We start from the raw sequence: 16342 nt of genomic DNA, 5'->3' as shown, positions 1-16342 counted from the left end.
TTGATGCAAAGTAATGTCAGTACCCGATGAATTATTAGTTATTATTTGTTACTGTTAATAACTTATCTTTGGGTTTTGAGAATGGCAGTCTTGAGTCTATCTCTGTAAAGATGGTAAGGCTGTGATGTTACCTTACTGTTTCTCTCAAGGTTCAATGGTTGCAGAAAGTTAAAACCTACTCAGAGCAGCTCTGCTCAAGAGAGCTGCAGCAGACTCCCTAGGATAGGAAGGGCAGTGGCCAAGAACATGAGGTTTGGAGTCCTGTTTGAATCAGTCTCTACCACTTACAGCCCCAAAGGGCAGATTATTGACTCTCCCTAAGCCTTAGTTTCCTCACATGTTAAATGTGAATAGTAAGGATTTTAAAAGCTCCTTAATTCATGGGCTCTTTTGAAGATGATAGGACTTTGTTCCTGGTGCTCTCCCCATAGCTGGAGTACCCAGGACCAGCACATCATGTGGACGCCTGCCTACACTGATTGCAGACAGTATCCAAATAAGCAGATAATTGATTGGACTGCTAGGCTCTCTTTCCGTTTCTTTTTTTTTTTTGTCTTTTTGCCATTTCAGGGCCACTCCCGCAGCAGATGGAGGTTCCCAGGCTAGGGGTCTAATCGGAGCTGTAGTCACTGGCCTACGCCAGAGCCACAGCAACGCGGGATCCAAGCCGCGTCTGCAACCTACACCACAGCTCATGGAAATGCCGGATCCTTAACCCACTGAGCAAGGCCAGGGATCCAACACACAACCTCATGGTGCCTAGTCGGATTCCTTAACCACTGCGCCACGACCGGAACTCCTCTTTCCGTTTCTATTGAAGTATGGTATACAGAAATAAAAGTGCACAAGTTAGAAGATGAATTATCAAGAGTGAACACACCTGTCGCCACTATTGAGGTCAAGAGAGACAGCACGTGGTCAGCATCCAAGAAGCTCTCCTCCAGCCTCTTCCAATTTTACTTCCTCCCTCTTCACAGAGGTTATGAGTGTCCTGAATTCTAACACCAGAGATTATTTCTGCCTGCTTTTTAACTTTGTGTAAATGGGTATCATCGTGTCTGTTCTTTGTGTACTTGGCCTTCTTTAGCTCAGCATTATGGCTGAGAGATTCTCCATGGTGTCATGTGAGGATGTGGTTTATTCACTTTCATTTTGTATAATGTACTTTTCTCTGTATTTCTCTCTTTCTTCTGCTGTGGGTTGTTTCCAAGTTGGGGTTATCATGAACAGTGTTCCACTAAGAACTTCAGTGAACATTTTTGGTGTCCTTATGGGACATAAACCTTGTTGAATGTTCTAAATCTTGTTGAATGTTCTATAGCGAGTGTAATAGCTGGGTCATTGGGCACATGTTCTGTTTTAGTGAGTAACACTTAACAAGTTTTCCAGAGTAATTGTACCAGTTTCTTCAGCTTTGGGTTTGTTTCTTTTTACTACCACTTAAATTTTTATTTATTAAATTAACAAAATTAGTTTCTCAATTCGGTGAATACAAAGATATTCTAGGAAGGATTTCCCAAAGTGTGGAATTCTAGTCCTGCCAGGGGTGCTGAAACTTAAAATAGATTCTTTTAAGATTAATTTGAGGGAATTCCTGTTGTGGCTCAGCAGGTTAAGGACCCGACATTGTCTCTGTGAGGATGCAGTTTCAATCCCTGGCCTCGATCAGGGGTTAAGGATCTGGCGTTGCCCCAAGTTGCAGTGTAGGTCGCAGATGCAGCTCAGATCCAGTGTTGCCATGGCCGTGGTGTGAGTCCCAGCCACAACTCCGATTTGACCCCCAGCCCAGGAACTTCCATATGCCATAGGTGCAGCTGTAAAAAATAAATAATTTTTTAAAAGATAAATTTGAGAGACTTAGTGTAAATTTGAGAAGACTTGTCCACTTCTCAGAGAATGTACATTAGCGTATTAAAAACCTGAAAAGTCCTCCATTAAAAAATAATAGTTGGATGATTTCCAGTGTTTTTGGTCCACAGACCTTTTGAAGCTCTGTAACATCTGTAGTTAAGACAGATGCAGCTATCTTTGGCTGCCATAAAGTTTTATGCTTAATAACAGAGATGCCGGTTCCTTTTCCAAGAATAGTGGTTTCATTTAATGGTTAAAGCATTTGCACGCCTAATAACCTGGAGGGGGACAACTGTTTTGTCTCTGGAGGTCTTCTGGGCTTTTCTGTTATTTGAAATGTTTCTTCAGCTATTACAGATCAACCACCAAATCAACAAGTAATTATTACTGATGCCCTGCTGTGCACTCAGCATTGTGCTAGACATGTGAGATAGAGAAGATTGTTTAATATAAATTATTTAGAATCTAGTTGACAAATACGTGTGCAGTTAATATCACAAGTTTATTTCTTCATAAAATGCAAATTATTTTAAAATTATAGATATCATTTATTTCTTAACAGTGCTATGTGACATTATTTAAGAAGTCAGTAATAAAATAATAGTGTACTTCCCTGTTGGCCTTTGATATTTTCGTATTCATCAATGTTTTAGGTTTTTCTTTCTGTCCCTCCCCTGGGACATTGGGTTCAGATTGGTGTCAGGGTTCACAAAGCCTACTGCTCAGCTGGGCTAAGGAGACCAGTACTCCCACTCTCCGGGAATGAGCTGGTCCCTCCCAGGTCTCAGGCCAGGCCAGTTTGATTTCTATGACATCATAGTGTGTGTATTTGTATGCTTGAATGTCATCGAACTTCAGAAACTACTGAGTGCCCCTGTGCTGACTGGTTAATTCATGTTCTCCACATAAACCTCACAGTAACTGGGTGAGGGTACTGATGCTTGATTTATATCTGAAAGAAGATGCTTTTGAGAAGTTATTTTCTCCAGGGTCACACAACCATTAAGTGTTGCAGCAAAGATTTAGGGTGAGCCATCTAGCTGTATATTTATTATGCTTTTTTTCCTGTTTTGATAAATGTAAAATACAAAGAAAACTATAAGAGAAGGCCTATATTTCTATCACCCTGAATTATCAACTGATAGCATTTTGTAGTACTTGTGTCTAGTCCATTTTTCCTGTTATCCCCACATGTCCCCTTCATTCTTTCACAGCAATGCCCACACTGCTTAGTTGGAAGGTATTCCTGTAGTCCCTTTAAAAAATAGGATTTTTGTGGGGCGGGGGGGGGGGGTCGTTCGTTTTTAAGATGAAGAGAAAGAAGAGTTTATTAAAATAAGAGACTCTGCTAATGCAGCAGGACAACTTTCTGGTAATCAGGGAGAGCTGACCAAAAAATAGTTTTATATACAGGTACAGCTTCTGAAAGCTCACTGTTCCTTGTATGGGGTTTAAAACTGTTTAAATGGTATTATATATATGTGTGTAATTGTTCAAATTGCATTTTTTACTCAACAGTTTGTTTTTCAGAACTATTAATATTTTGAATAGTTTTACATTGTACAAATCCAGTTCATTTTCTTTAATTATCTTGTAGGATTCCACTGAAAGACAGACCAAGTTTTATTTATCTCTTATATTATGGATAGACATTTAGGTTTTCTCAAATTTTCTGCTTTCATAGCTCCCTAATGAGCAGGTGTGTACATGTATGAGGGTTTTTCTAGGGTGTGTTCCCATAAAAGAAATGGTTGGTTTTCAATTTTACTAGATATAGATGTGTTGCTTACCAGAGGTGGGGTGTCACAGTTGCTACTTCCACCCATAGTGTATGACCAATGGCATTTACTCCAGTAACTGATTAATATTAAACTTTGATATTTTCTGACGTGTTAAAAATTTGGTATTAATTTCCATTTCCCTGATTGATATTGAGATTGACCCTGGTTTCATGTCTGTTGACCATTCTTATTTCTTCGTGTTCACTTGTCACTCATTTTCCTTTTGATTTATAAGTACTTTTTTTTTTTTTTTTTTTTTTTTTTTTGCTTTTGCTTTTGCTTTTGCTTTTGCGGGCTACATCTGCAGCATATGGAAGTTCCCAGGCTAGGGGGCAAATCAGAGCCGCATCTTCGAGCTATACCACAGCTCACGGCAGTGCCAGAAACTTAACCCATTGAGCAAGGCCAGAGATTGAACCCACATCCTCATGGATACTAGCTGGGTTTGTTAATTGCTGAGCCACAATGGGAACTCCTTGATTTATAAGTTTTATATAAACTTTATACAAAGAGAAAATGATAGAAGATTATTACAAATATACCTTCTGTAACAAATATATATCCAGGGAGTTCCCATCATGGCTCAGTGGTTAACGAATCTGACTGGGAACCATGAGGTTGCAGGTTTGATCCCTGGCCTTGCTCAGTGGGTAAGGATCTGGTGTTGCCTTGAGCTGTGGTGTAGGTCACAGACGCGGCTCAGATCTGGTGTTGCTATGGCTGTGGCTGTGGCATAGGCCAGCAGCCACAGCTCCGATTGGATCCCTGACCTAGGAACTTCCATATGCTGCGGGAGCAGCCCAAGAAAAAGGCAAAAAAAAAAAATACAAAAAAACCCAAAACAGAACAAATATATATCCAGAAGAGATTCTGTTTCCCAGTCCTTTGTTTTACTTGTAATAATTGTTTTTTTCTGAGTCTGTGGCTTATCATTTAACTGTGTTTATGGTGTCTTGTCCCCTGTAGTTTTATATTTTGTTGTGACCCATTCTATTTCCCCTCTCTTTTGTGGAATGTGTTTTTTATGACTTGTTTATGAAAACTTTCCCCATGTAGAGGTCACAAATCTATTCTGCAATATTTTCCTGTAATGGCATTTTTTTTTACATACTCAATATTTTATTTTGGAAATAAATATGAATATAACTTTTTTCACATTTATTCCAAAACAATTTATTGAATCCTTTCTCCATTGGTTTGCAGAGCCACTTCTGCCTTTTTTTTGGGGGGGGGGCTCTTTGTAGGGCCGCATCCAAGGTACATGGAGGTCCCCAGGTTAGGGGCTGAATCAGAGCTGTAACCCCTGGCCTATGCCACAGCCACATCAGATCCAAGCAAAATCTGCAACCTACACCACAGCTCAGGGCAATGCTGGATCCTTAACCCTCTGATCAAGGCCAGGGATGGAACCCGAGTCCTCATGGACACTAGTCAGATTGGTTTCCACTGAGCCATGACAGCAACTCCCACTTTTGCCATTTTTTAAGTCCATATGGATAGGTGGGTCTATTTCAGGTCTTGCTACTCAGTTATTTATCTATTCTATTACTCTGGTGTAATCACTGTAGCTCTGCAAAAAGCTTTAATAATACCCACTCCCATTCCAACTCCAACTTCATTCTTTGTTTTCAAAATTGTATTGGTTATTCCCAGATCATTAAGTTCCTTTCACAGTCCTATGAATTTATTGATTAATTTGGGGACGTAGAATCTTACACTGGAGTTTCCTTGTCCCCAAATATATTATCTCTTTCATTTATTCACGTCTTTTTTTATATTCTTCAGAAAAGTTTTTACATCATGGTTCTGCATGTCTATTGTTAGCTTTACTTGACACTATAGTTTTTGTTGTTACTGTGTTTTACCAGTTTCTTTTTCTTTTTTTTAGTGGAGTTTTTTTTGTTGTTGTTGTTTATTAAAACTTTAGGGTGTAAAAGCTAAACATGGATGTGAAATTAACATGGTTTGCCATCTGGTGATTTCACATATATTATGTTATCAATCCTCACGCTGTTGCACTGAGAGGTAGTAGTCTTGTCCCCTGTTTTTACATATGAGAGTGCAAGCGAGAAGTTAATGACTTGCCCAGTTCTCAGGGCTGGATAGTGACAAAGCCATAATTCAAGTGTTTACTTCCTCTTCTGCATTGTTTCTTTAGAACTATTTCTCATACTTAATTTACATGTAAAAAAATTTACAGTCTTCATTAAGGAATGACATGACCTTAGTTAGTATGAAATCAGTTGCGTATGTCAGATAGTATAGTATATAGAGACTGAAGATGGTGAAACCTGAAAATTTCTAAAGTTTTAATTAGATATCTGTGTTCTTTAGTTACAAATTGTAGCACAAATTGTTTTTTACCCCTCTTTTCTCTCCTCATTTCTTATATACATTCCCCAATGCAATCCCTATGGGTTACTTGGGCAGTATGTAGTATTTATAGAGAGGACAATACAAGCATTTTCTCTGGACACAGCAGAGACACATACTCATAGATGAATTCAGCAAACAAGGAAAATTTGCTTTGGCAGAGACTTTAATAAAGTTCTACAGCTATACTGTGTTGTATATGCAATATCTTGAATTATGAGGAATTGATTGTCACTGGCTTTTTCTTAAATTATTGATGTAAATCTAAGTGTTCCAGTGGCTACCTAGGCATTAGGCACATGCATTCCTTTTTTTTTTTTTTTGCTTTTAAGTCCACACCTGTGGCATATGGAAGTTTCCAGGCCAGGGGTCCAATCAGAGCTATAGCTGCTGGCCTGTGTGAGATCCAAGCCACATCTGTGACCTACACCACAGCTCACGGCAACACCAGATCATTAACCCACTGAGCAAAGCCAGGGATCGAACCCACATTCTCATGGATCCGAGTTGAGTTCATTACCACTGAGCCATGAAGAGAACTCCCAAAATTCTTTTAGGAGCCGTGAGTTTTCTCAGGCAGCCATTGCTTTTTGTTTTGTTTCGCTTTTTAAGGCCACACCTCCAGCATATTGAAGTTCCTAGGCTAGGGGTCAGATTGGAGGTATAGCTTCTGGCATACACCACAGCTCATGGGCAAGGCCAGATCCTTTAACCCACTGAGCGGGGCCAAGGATCAAACCCATGTCCTCATGGATACTAGTCATGTTTGTTTCCACTGAGGCACAACAGGAACTCCAGTCATTCCTTATTAATAATGGAAAGAGAGCTGTTAAAAACACTTAAAATAAGACTACCAATACAAGGAAGTTTAACAAAGCATGTATTTTCCATTGAAACTTGGCCAGTTTTTACCTGACCATATCTGGTTTATGAATTTATAAAATTACTTTATTAAAAAAATTAAGTTTTTTTCTAAATAGAAGTATAGTTGATTTACATCATGTTAGTTTCAAGTGTATAGCATAGTGATTCAGTCTTTTCCCTTATACCTTATTACAAAATATTGAATATAGTTCCCTGTGCTATACAGTAGGTCCTTGCTGGTTATAATTTTATAAATAGTAGTGTGTATATGTAAATCCCCACATCCTCTATCCCTCCCTCACCTTTCTCCTTTGCTAACCATAAGTTTATTTGCTATGTATCTGGGTCTGTTCCCCTTGTGTAAATAAGTTTCATTTGTTTTGAGGTTTTTTGTTTTGGGTTTTTTTTTTTTAGATTCTACATATAAGTGATATTTGTCTTTGTCTGACTTACTTCACTTAGTATAATAATTTCTAGTTCCATCCATGTTGCTGCAAATGGCATTATTTCATTCCTTTTATGGCTGAGGAATATAAATATATACCACGTCCTTATCCATTCTTCTGTCAATAGACGTTTAGGTCGCTTTTATGTCTTGGCTGTTGTAAATAGTGCTACTATGAATATTGGATTGCATGTATCTCTTCAAATTAGAATTTTCTCCAGATATATGTGCAAGAGTAGGATTGCTAGATCTCATGGTAATTCTAGTTTTGTTTTTTTAAGGAACTTCTATCTTGTTCTATATAGTGGCTGTACCAATTTATATTCCTACCAACAGTGTAGGAAAGTTTTTTTTTCTCCACACCTTTTCCAGCATTTATTATTTGTAGGCTTATTGATGTTGGGCATTCTGACCAAAATGAGGTGATACTTCATTGTAGTTTGATTTGAATTTCTCTAATAATTAGCGATGTTGAGCATTTTTTCATGTGCCTATTGGCCATTCGTATGCCTTCTTTGGAGAAATGTCTTTTTAGATCTTCTGCCCATCTTTTGATTCATTTTTTTTTATTATCATTATTGAGCTGTATAAGCTATTTTTATATTTTTAAAATCCTTGTCAGTCACATCATTTGCACATATTTTCTCCCATTCTATAGGTTGTCTTTTCATTTTATTTATGAGTTCCTTTGCTGTGCAAAAGTTTATAAGTTTGATTAGGTCCCATTTGTATATTTTTGTTTTTATTTCCATTACTCTAAGAGACAGATCTAAAAAGATATTGTGGCAAGAGTTCCCATTGTGGCTTAGCATTAGTGAACCCGACTAGTATCTGTGAGGATGCAGGTTCAATCCCTGACCTCATTCAGTGGGTTAAGGATCTGGCATTGCCGTGAGCTGTCATGTAGGTCTCAAATGTGGCTCAGATCCTGTGTTTCTGTGGCTGTGGTGTAGGCTGGCAGCTGCAGCTCCAATTCAACCCCTAGCTTGGGAACTTCCATGTGCTGAAGGTGCAGCCCTTAAAAAAAGACAAAAATAAATAAATAAATAAAAACATATTGCTACAATTTATGTCAAAGAGCATTCTGCCTATATTTTCTTCTAAGAGATTTTTAATATCTGGTGTTAAATTTGGGTCTTTAATCCATTTTGTGTTTATTTTTCTATATGGTGTGGGAGAATGTTCTACTTTTATTCTTTTACATGTAGCTGTGCAGTATTCTCTGCACTATTTACTGAAGAGTATCTTTTCTCCATTGTATATTCTTGCCTCCATTGTTGTAGGTTACTTGACCATAGGTATGTGGGTTGATATCAAAACCAGACAAAGATACTATAAAACAAGAAAATTACAGGCTATTATCATTGATGAACATAGACACAGAAATCCTAACAAATGACTAGCCAAACAAAATCCAACAGTACATTAAAAGGATCATACACCATGATCAAGTGAGATATATCCCAGGGATGCAAGGATTTTTCAATATCCACAAACCAGTCAGTGTGATATACCATGTTAGCAAATTGAAGAATAAAATCCATATAATCATCTCAATAGATGCAGAAAAAGCTTTTGATAAAATTCAGCATTCATGTATGATGAAAACTCTTTAAAAAATGGCCATAGAGGGAACATACCTCAATGTAATAAAGGCCACATATGACAGACTCACAGCTAACATCATACCCAACAGTGGAAAGCTGGAAGCATTTCCTCTAAGAGCAGGAATAAGACAAGGATGCCCATTCTTGCCACTTTTATTCAACAGAGGTTTGAAAGTCCTAGCCACAGCAATCAGAGAATTAAAAATAAATAAAAGGAATCCAGTTGGAAAAGAAGTAAAACTGTCACTGTTTGCAGATGACATGGAATTATGCATAGTAAATCCTAAAGATGCCACCAGAAAACTGCTAAAGCTTCTAAATGGGTTCAGTAAAATTGTAGATCATAAAATTAATACACCGAAGTAAGTTGCATTTCCATAAGCAACAGAAGATCAGAAAGAGAAATTCAGGAAACAATCACATTTACCATTGCATCAAAAGGAATAAAATACCATTTTTATCAAAAAGAATAAAGTATGGCATTCCCATCGTGGTGCAGCAGAAACAAATTTGACTAGGAACCATGAGGTTGTGGGTTTTGATTCCTGGTCTTACTCAGACAGCGGGTTAAGTGCTGAGACCAGCTCAGCAGGATGGGGCTGAAGAACGGGTGCTGTGAAACTTAAGGGGAAAAGTTAACATAAAACAAGACACAGAGACATTTATCTTAAGTAAAGGTGGGAACCAGGGAACCCAAGGTCTCAGGGACCAAGAGCACCACCTTAAGAAAGCACACTGCTTTTATTGTGCTCTTTAGGATTATGTCACGTGAGAAGGGGGTTGTAGGTGCAGGATATAGGTTTTTTTAAGTTATTTTAAAAGTCACAGAGCTGGTTGCTGATTAAGCTTTTACTCTGACCTTTAGGCATTTAACAATCATTAGCATTTGAGGAAGCTTGGTGTCAGCTATGTATAGCATCTAGAGAATCACCATTGTGCTTCTGCAGACAGCGTGCCTATCTGCAGCAACCCAGCGTGCCTAGGTTTGCACCTAGGTCTTCTTTGCTAATGCATATCCAGCTAACGACCCCTCATAAACCCCTTGGGGATATGGGGCTCCTCTTTTATTCTTAAGAGGACATATCACGCTGTGCAAAGGGCATGCCAGTCTACACAGGTCGGCCGTGCCTAGACCAACGCGTTAAGTCCTCATTCAGCTGACCCTATGAATAACTTATGCCTTTAGGTCTTTGTTCTTTAGCTTAAGTCATTCACTGTCACTGCGACTGTTTTTCAAGCAGGAAAATGGGGTAAAGTAAAGCAGGACAAGATAGAGTTTTCAGCAAAGAGGCTAAGAAAATATTGTAGAAACATGTCTCATGACAGTTAAGGATCTGGTGTTGTCATGAGCTGTGGTGTAGGTCACAGACGGAGCTCGGATCCTGTGTTGCTGTGGCTGTGGCTTAGGCCTGCAGTTGTAGGTTCCATTCAACCCCTAGCCTGGTTGAATGGGAAAAAAAAAAAAAAAAAAAAAAAAGAATAAAATACCTAGGAATAAATCTACCTCAGGAGGCAAAAGACCTGTATTCTGATAACTGTAAGACTCTGATGAAAGAAATTGAGGATGACCCAAACAAGTAGAAAGATATACTGTGTTCTTGGATTAGAAGAATAAGTATTGTTAAAATGACTACTACCCAAGGCAATGTACACATTCTGTGCAATCCCTATCAAATTACCAATAACATTTTTCACAGAAATAGAACAAAAAAGGTTTAAATTTGTATGAAAATACAAAAGATCCTCACTAGCCAAAGCAGTCTCTTATTGTTCTTATTGTTCTTGCAAAATAGTCTTGAGAAAGAGAAATGGAGTGGAAGGAAGCAGATTCCCTCACTTCAGGCTGTACTACAAAGCTAGTTATCAAAATAGCATGGTACTGGCAGAAAAACAGACATATAGATCAATGGAACAGGATTTTTTTTTTTAATGTTTCTGATTTTTGTGTAAGCTCATATCCCATATCTTGGTAAACTTATTAGTTCTTATATATTGTCTTTTTCTCCTTGAGTTTTCTATGTAGACAACTATATAATATGGAAGTAACAGCATTTTTTTACTTTTCCTTAACAATTCATTTTATGTCTTATTTTCTCTTCTCGTTTAGTGGATAAGACTCTCTAGAACAACACTGAATAGTAGAATTGATAATGGGCATCTTTATCTTGCTCCTGACTTCATTGGAAATGTTTCTGAAGTTTCATCGTTAAGTTTGCTGTGGCTTTTTCAACAGGTTAGGAAACTTACTTTCTGTTCCTAATGCTTTTTTTTTTTTTTTGTCTTTTTAGGGCTGCACCTGTGGCATATGGAAGTTGCCTGCCAGGCTAGGGGTCCAGTCAGAGCTACAGCTGCCGGCCTACACCACAGCCACAGCAACACCAAATCCAAGTTGCGTCTGAAACCTGCACCTCAGCTCACAGCAATGCCGGATCCTTAGCCCACTGAGTAAGGCCAGAGATCCAACCGGAAACCTCATGGTTCCTAGTTGGATTCGTTTCTACTGCCCCACGTAGGGAACTCCCTAATGCTTATTTTTTTAGATAATCATCTTCATTGGGTTTTGTTTTTCATTTTGTTTTATCTTTGTTATTCCTTTTATTTTCTTAGTAATGATACTGGAATTTTTTAAAGCTTCTTGTACTCAGTTCATTTATTTTCAAGCCATTTTTAAAAATACTTTATGTGGAATTCCCATTGTGGCTCAGCAGAAACAAATCTGACTAGCATCTGTGAGGACTCAGGTTTGATCGCTGGCCTTGCTCAGTAGGTTAAGGATCTGGCATTGCCACGAGCTGTTGTGTAGGTTGCAAATGTGGCTCAGGTTTGGTATTGCTTTGGCTGTAGTGTAGGCCAGTGGCTACAGCTCTGATTCGACCCCCTAGCCTGGGAACCTCCACATACAGACTAAAGAGTCTGCATACTATATATCATTCCATTTTTGTGACATTCTGGTAAAGGCAAAATTTTAGGGATGAAGAACATCAGTGGTTGCCTGGGGATTGGGGAAAGGATTGATTACAAAAGAATACTAGTAGAATATTTGTGGTGATAGAACTGTTTCATATCTTGATTATGCTGGTAGTTACATGAATGTTAAAACTTACAGAACAGACAATAAAAAGGATGGATTTTACTGTATGTAAATTAGACAGCAGTCAAAAATATATCACATGGATACATTATTGTTACAAATTAATTTTCTTTAAGGATTGTTTTAGTTATATCCAGTGCATTTTATATGTAACATTTCTTTAAGTAGGAAGGGAAAATTTTTTATTTTCATTGTTTTGAATTTTAATGTATCCAAGTATCTTAAGAATCAAAATGATATTTAAAATATATAATGTAATATAATGTAACAGTGTAATGTAACAAGGTAATGTTACATAATAAAGTAATATCAAGTGGTATAACAAAGTAATATAAAAAGGCGTGCTTACACCTTTTTTTCTAACCCACCCCATTTCTTTCTGTCCACTTGTGTGTGTCTTGCATTGTTTTTCTATGTTCATGCAAATGTCGATTTTATTTCTTCTTTTCTAACACAAAAGTTAAATATTATAAACATTGTCCTATATCCTATTTCTTCACTTGATCTATTATAGAAATCTTTCCATTTCAGTACTTAGCGAAAATCCTTATTTTTTAATTTAACAATTATGTAGCTTTCCATTGGGTGGATGTATTATGGTTTATGTAAGAAATCCCTCGTGATCCCTCAGTTTATTTTTGATTACTGATTATTGCAAATAATTTTATAGCCAATAACTTTATTTATTTATTTATTTTTGTCTTTTTGCTATTTCTTTGGGCCGCTCCCACGGCATATGGAGGTTCCCAGGCTAGGGGTCGAATCGGAGCTGTAGCCACTGGCCTACACCAGAGCCACAGCAATGCAGGATCCGAGCCAAATCTGCAACCTACACCACAGCTCACGGCAACGCCAGATCGTTAACCCACTGAGCAAGGGCAGGGACCGAACCCGCAACCTCATGGTTCCTAGTCGGATTCGTTAACCACTGCGCCACGACGGGAACTCCGCCAATAACTTTATATACATAACATTATTTTGGATATATATACCTACATCTGAAATAAATTTCAGGAACAAAATTACTGATAAAAGAATAAATGTATTTGTAGTATGTATAAATACTATTTCCAAATTGCCCTTCATAGACATGTTATCTTTTTTTTTTTTTTTTTTTGCCTTTTCTAGGGCTGCTTCCTGCGGCATATGGAGGTTCCCAGGCTAGGGGTCCGATTGGAGCTATAGCCGCGGACCTACGCCAGAATCACAGCAACACGGGATCCGAGCCATGTCTGCAACCTACACCACAGCTCACGGCAACACTGGATTGTTAACCCACTGAGCAAGGCCAGAGATCGAACCTGCAACCTCATGGTTCCTAGTTGAATTCGTTAACCACTGCGCCACGAAGGGAATTCCGACATGTTATCATTTTTTACTCCACCAAAAATGTATTAGACAAAGAACTCATACATTCCTTAACTCTCTTTAGTTTCTATTACTGAAATATTTTAAAGTAAATACAGATATTGGGACATTCTACTCCTAAATATATCAGTGTGTTGACTCTTAAAAATGGGAAAACCACAGCATTCTCTTATAGCACAGTGGGTTCAGGATCCAGCATTGTCACTGCAGCCACTTGGGTCACCTCTGTGGTGCTGGTTTGATCCCTGGCCTGGGAACTTCCATGTGCCACAGGCACAGCCCAAAAAAATGAGCAAATATCTTAGAATTTTTAAAAAATTTAATAGCTTTATTGGCGTATACTTACACTCCAAAATATTATTTTATTTTAATTGTACAAATCATTTTTGTACAAGTGATTTTTATTAAATTTACAGAGTTATACAGCCATTACCACAATCAAAATTTAAAATACATCCATTACCTCAAAAAGATCCTTTATGTCCATTTGCAGTTAGTCACTGATCCCAACCCCAGGTAACCACTAACCTATTACCTATAGATTTTCCTGTCCTGGGCATTTCATATATGTGGTCTTCCATGTTGGACTTCTTCTCCTTAGCATAATGTTTTTAGGTTCATCCATGTTGTGAAGTCTTTTTTTTTTATAATTGAAGTATGGTTTACAATTTCTGGTATACAGCAAACTAGATTCAGTTTTATACATACGCATATACATATATTCTTTTCCATTGTAGTTTATTATAAGATGTTGAACATAGTTCCCCATGCTATGTAGTATGACCTTGTTGTTTATTTATTTTGTACGCAGTTGTTTGTATCTGCTAATCCCAAACTCCTAATTTATCCCTCCCCCCTTCCCTTTTGTTAGCCATAAGTTTATTTTCTATGTCTTTGAGTCTGTTTCTGTATTCTAAATGAGAGCATTGGTATCATATTTTAGATTCCATGTGTAATTGGTATCATATGATATTTGTCTTTGTCTGGCTTACTTCACTTAGTATGATAATCTCTAGGTCCACCCATGTTGCTGCAAATTATTTCATTCTTTTTATGGCTGACTAATAAATAGTTCGTTGTGTGTATATACTATATCTTTATTCATCTGTCAGAGGACATTTAGGTTGCTTCTATGTCTTGGCTACTGTAAATAGTGCTGTTATGAATATTGAGGTGTGTGTATCTTTTTGAATTAGAGTTTCCCCCAGGTATATGATCACTGGCAACTTAATCTCAAGAATAGAATTCCCCAGGGAAGCCATCCCCATGTTTTGAATTCTTAACAAAAATTTTATTATAGCTCGTATCAGTACTTTGTTCCCCTTGATACGTGAAAAGTATTCCATTGTGTGGATATCACATATTTATTTACTGAGGAACATTTTCAGTTAACATCATCACACCTAACAAAATGAATAATCCTTTTCACACCACCTGATATCTAGACTGTCTTTAGTTTCTCCAGGAACCAGTCTGGGATCATATATTGCAATTTTGATTTTTTTTGTTCGTGGTGGTGGTGGGGTTTTTTCGGGCTGCAGCTGTGGCATGTGGAAGTCCCCAGGCTAGGGGTTGAATCAGAGCTGAAACTGCTGACCTACACCACAGCCACAGCAATGCTGGATCCTTAACCCCCTGAATGAGGCCAGGGATCGAACCCTCATCCTCATGGATACTAGTCGAATTCATTATTGCTGAGCCACAATGGGAACTCTCATACATTGCAGTTTTGTGTGTTCCTTTTCTCTTTTAACCTAGAGCCATTGCTTCATGGAATTGACTCTCTGCAAATACCATGCTAGGTGTCCCATAGAACCTCCTGAGTTTGTTTGAGCAGAGTTCTTAGCTTGTTCTTCTATCCTCTGTATTCCATGTAAAACATGGTTAGATTCCAATTAAACATTTTTGCTGGGATGTACACTTCACATTATATCTCATTAAGAGACACATTTTATGATGTTTGTTCTATTATCTGTAATGCTGAGATTGATGATTAGATGAGAGTAGTAGCATAATAATTCCTCCAGTGTTAATTTTTTATTTTTTATTTTTTCAGTCTTCCCAGTAAAAAGTAATCTTTGTGGTATTACTTTGGTACTGTATAGATGTCTGATTTCCCATCAGTCTCTTGTTTGATGATTAAAACACTGATTGATAATCATTGCCTGAATGAGTAATTTCTTTTTTTCTTGTTTTTTTCTTTTTTTTGTTTTTCTAGGTCCTCACCCATGGCATATGGGAGTTCCCAGGCTAAGGGTAGAGTCAGGGCTGTAGTTGCCACCTTACATGGCAATGCCAGATCCTTAACCCACTGAAGGCCAGGTTTTGAACCCACATCCTCATGGATATCAGTTGGGTTCATTACCTTTGAGCCACTACGGGAACTCCTGAATCAGTAATTTCATGAAAGGTTGCAAAATGATATTTTCTTATTCTGTCATTCTGTCTACTTTTTTTTTTTTTTTTTTTTTTTGCTTTTTAGGGCCACATTTGTGATACATGGAAGTTCCCAGGCCAGGTGTCAAATCAGAGCTTCAGTTTCCAGACTACACCACAGCCACAGCAATGTGGGATCCAAGCCACATCTGTGACCTGCACCACAGCTCATGGCAACACCAGATCCCTGACCCACTGAACAAGGCCAGGGATCGAACCCTCATTCTCATGGATACTAGTCGGATTCATTTCCACTGCACCACAACAGAAACTCCTCTCTACATTCTTAACTGGTATTTTTCTATTAAGAAGAGCTTTTCCTTTTCACTTGGAGCTATTTGCTTCTCTTAAACTACAGATCATTCTTTAAAGCAAAACAACAACAAAATTTTACCATTTTCTCCCCCAGTAGTTTTCAAGTAAGTGATTGGTAAAATAGCTGCCTCATTGAAATGTTATAATTGCTGATATTTAGTTGCAGATATTTTATAATTACCCATAGGGTATTCTCTTTAAGTTTATGGAT

General features: G+C 37.8%; 1 protein-coding gene across 19 annotated transcripts in view; it reads left to right on the top strand.

Annotated features, from left to right (window-relative positions):
- B3GALNT1 (beta-1,3-N-acetylgalactosaminyltransferase 1) overlaps positions 1–16342 on the top strand; it is a 34542-nt gene that overhangs the window by 9056 nt on the left and 9144 nt on the right. For 4 of the 19 annotated variants that reach the window (XM_084987085.1, XM_084987094.1, XM_084987086.1 and 1 more), the window contains one exon: positions 11029–11154. The exons of the other annotated variants lie outside the window; for them this stretch is intronic. The gene's annotated coding sequence lies outside the window, so the exon portion shown is untranslated. The remainder of the gene's footprint in view (positions 1–11028; positions 11155–16342) is intronic. 19 annotated transcript variants of the gene reach the window in all.

The sequence above is a fragment of the Sus scrofa genome, chromosome 13, assembly GCF_054392235.1.
Source record: "Sus scrofa isolate SSC_HxYL_T2T_F1_AM1 chromosome 13, Sscrofa_HxYL_maternal_Yorkshire_Landrace_v2.0, whole genome shotgun sequence".
Lineage (NCBI taxonomy): Eukaryota > Metazoa > Chordata > Mammalia > Artiodactyla > Suidae > Sus > Sus scrofa.
This window is presented reverse-complemented; position numbering and strand designations above follow the sequence as displayed.